The following is a 3,831-nucleotide window of genomic DNA, read 5'->3' as shown; positions in this document are numbered from 1 at the left end:
AGAGCTTGTCATCATTTGATCTGTCTGAAGAAGACAACCATCTAATCTTAGAAGACATACTATGGGAGCCAGCTCCTGGGCAACTGACACATGAGTTTGAAATCAATGAAGAGAAACCTTCAAAAGCTGAAGCTGCAGATGTTAACAACTGTGATTTAGAAAGATCAAGTGAGGCATTACCCATAGATACATTTTTCTCCCTCCTTCCTCCCCCTTCTTCTCCTCCTCCTCCTCCTCCTCCTCTCCTTCTCCCTCTTCTTCCACCTGGTTGAATAGTTTGCTTTTACTGGAAACTATATTGTAAAAAAAAAAAAAAAGTGGATTTAGAAATTTTATGAGAGTAGGCAGTCGATTTTATTTAAGCCAAATATGAATCTGTTATATTCCATTCTAGCATAGATTTTTAGACTTTTCATCAGTCCTATTGAATCAATAATTCATTCAGGATAGGGACTATGAATCAAAAATTTAACAAGGTTCACACATGATTCTGATTATAGGACTATAAATTTGAAAGCAGGTCCAAATGATTCTGCTTGACTCAAGAGGTTGAAGAGTTGTCTGTTAATCATAAATTCCTAAATTCAATATTGCACATAAAATACAATTATACTGAAAGTAAAAAAAAAACCAAACAAACCACTTTTTAATAAAAAGTATTACTTATTTGAGAAAGAGAGCGAGCACAGCGGGTGTGGGAGGAGGGACAGAGGGAGAAGGATAAGCAGTCTCCCGGCTGAGCATGGAGCCCAAGAGGGGACTCAGTCCCAGGACACTGAGATCATTGCCTGAGCCCAAGGCAGATGCTTAACCAACTGAGCCACCCAGGTGCCCCCAAAAGACAAGACCTTGTTAAGTTTTAATATAAGTCTCAATGTAAAAATTTTAAAAATAAAGTTCTGTGTATTAACAGATAAAAGGAAAATACTATTATTTCAACAGATGCAAGGAAACATTTAATAAAGTTCAGTACTCACTAATGATTAGACATTTCACCAACCAGGAAAGAAATATAATTTACTAAACTTATTAAAATAGCCTGCTAAAAATCTACATCAAACATCAAAGTAATGATAAAACCTTATCATCTTTGCCACTAAAATGAGGAACAAGGAAAAGTATTTGCTATCATCACAACTACTCAGTAGTATATTGAAAGTTCTAGTATATGAAATAACACCAGAAAAGTAAGTAAAAGATGTGAGGATAGGGAAAGAAGAGAGAGAAAATAATTGTTATTTTACTCTACCCCAAACAACCAAGAAAATCTACCTAAAATGTTCAAGAGAATCTACACACAACAAATAAGAGAAATCTCTTCTGGGATAGAATATTGATATTTTTAAAAATATTGATTCTAATCACCATCAGTATGGAAATGTCCAGAAGGAAGAAATCTAATACTGATTCTAAGTAACAAAATTGACTAATTGGAAAATGTATCAAAAGAAAGGAAAGTATCAAAACAGCAGTACAAACTAATATACTCAGGAATAAATCTAGCAAAGCATGCTAAGAAGAAAATAATTATGAGACATTACAGAGAACTTAATTATACTGAATAAATGTAGAACTATACCAGGTTTTTGCTTGTTGTCACTTAATATCATAAATACATAAATTCTCCCCAAACTGATCTTTAAATTCAATGTGTATTTACTCTTAATCTATTCTTTCATCTTGCCTCTACAAAAAAAAAAAAAAATGCAGTGGACTATCTGAAGAATCCTGGGGTAGGGCTGAATTTCTTAAATAAGATAAAAGAAAAATTCAAATAAATATGAAGTTTGGTAAATTTTACCATAATAACAATAAAAAAAGAAATTTCCGTGTTTCAAAAGTTTCCAACCAAAGTTAAAGTATAAGGGACAGATTGGAACAAGACAATAAATCCATATATAAGAATTACTTATCTAGGAAAACTCGAGTCTGTACGAATTAACAAGAAAAAGAATCCAAGAGAAAAATGGGCAAAAGTTGCCAATAAGTAAATCACAAAAGGGAAATCTGAATGTTAGAAAAAAACAGAGATATATATTCTACAAGATAACTTACCTTTGGTAGTAATATAAATTAGAACTATGAGACACCATTTCACACTTCTCAAATTAAAATATTTCAAAATATCAGTTCTTTGAAGATGAATTAAATACTATCTATTAAAGTTGCTTACTGTTCTAACCCAATTCTCTACTTAGAGAATTTCTCTTGCATATGCTCAGTGAGACATGTTAAAAATAATGTACAATATGCCATTATTTGTGAGACAAAGACAAGAAAACAACTTAAATGTCTATCAGTATGGAATTTGGTTATAAAAGGTGATATACTCATATGGTGGAGAATTATCAGTTGCTAAAAGAATGTGCTATCTATGTGTGTCAACACGGATAGATCTCAAATATCCTGTCATGGGTGATGGATTGAGTCTAATCTTATGGTGTTTATCTCCATATTCCAATTTTCTAAATTAATTTAGAATAAGTATACTATAAAACCAACTGTATACAATTACAAAATAAAATACCCAAAACATCATTTGTAATCATATTTTAAGCACATATTATGACCTAAGCATAGTTTGCTTCTAATCATTTTATAGATATTTATCTTACTAATCCTCACCACAATCACATGAAGGATTAGCTGCTTTTAATTTCCACAAGTCAAGAAACTGTAGCACAGAATAGGGAAGCAACTAATATAAAGTCTCAGAGCTTATAAGTGAAATATCCAGAATTCTAACCTAGGCAGTCTGGCTCAGAATCTGATCCACTATATTATGTGTTAAAATATGCAAAGGGTAAATTTTAAAAGAATGTGCAGCAAAATTAACATGTTTCTGCAGCGTTTTAATTTTTTAAAAAGTAGCATGGGGTAGTTTCTCACATCCTAGACAAAAAACAAAAAATTAAAAACCAAAAAATATAAAAACAAAAAAATTTAAAACTTAAGAGAAAGTACATAGTTCATGTTTAAATAATACCAGGTATTAGAAATAATGTAGATGAATTGAATTTCTAACATCTGTTAATGCAGGTAATGTAAAATTGCTTTGGAAAACAATTTGTTATTACCTTATAATGTACAGATTGGTAATTGTCTATGAATATATTTTGGTGTTTTATCTGTGCATTAGGAAATATCCACAAGAATGATCATTGCAGCATAGTTTATACTAGCAAAAAACAAAACAGAACAAAATAAAAAAAAGGAAACTATTTGAATGGCCTTTGAAAGACGAGGATGTAGAATGAATTGTGATGTAGATATATAATTGAATATTATGTGGTATTAAAGTTATTTAAGTATAGCGTCCTGTAACCTTATGCCAAATTTTTAATAGTAATTAGTAATTAAGTCTACCAAATTCCAGAAAACACATATAAGATGTCCTTTTAATAAAGATTCAAAATTAGGTATAAATAGTATCATAAAAAGTTTTAAAAATTAAGAGGATGATAAAAACTAAATTCAAGGCAGCGGTTGCCTCGGAGGGGCAGGGTGGGGAGATGAGTTTTGGAAACAGCGCCTAGGGCAAATACAAGCTATACAGAATCTTCTATTTCTTGGGTTGTGTGAAGAGTTCACAGATGTTCATTATATATTAATTTATGAATCAAAATGAGATAGTTCCATACATATAATTGCTCCAGGATAATGCCTGCCTTAATTTTTTGTACTTCAGTTGCAAAAACCACAAAGTATCTAAATTTAAACTGTGGAGATGTGCTTTTGCATAAGTTTATACTTACACGATGAATTTCAGTGTCGCTGTGGAATCACTCAGATCTTTAAGGGCGTTTTCTATTACAGAATAATGAGAAAATG

The sequence above is a fragment of the Ursus arctos genome, unplaced genomic scaffold (assembly GCF_023065955.2).
Source record: "Ursus arctos isolate Adak ecotype North America unplaced genomic scaffold, UrsArc2.0 scaffold_11, whole genome shotgun sequence".
In the NCBI taxonomy this organism is placed as follows: Eukaryota; Metazoa; Chordata; class Mammalia; order Carnivora; family Ursidae; genus Ursus; species Ursus arctos.
Note: the sequence above shows the minus strand (reverse complement) of the source record.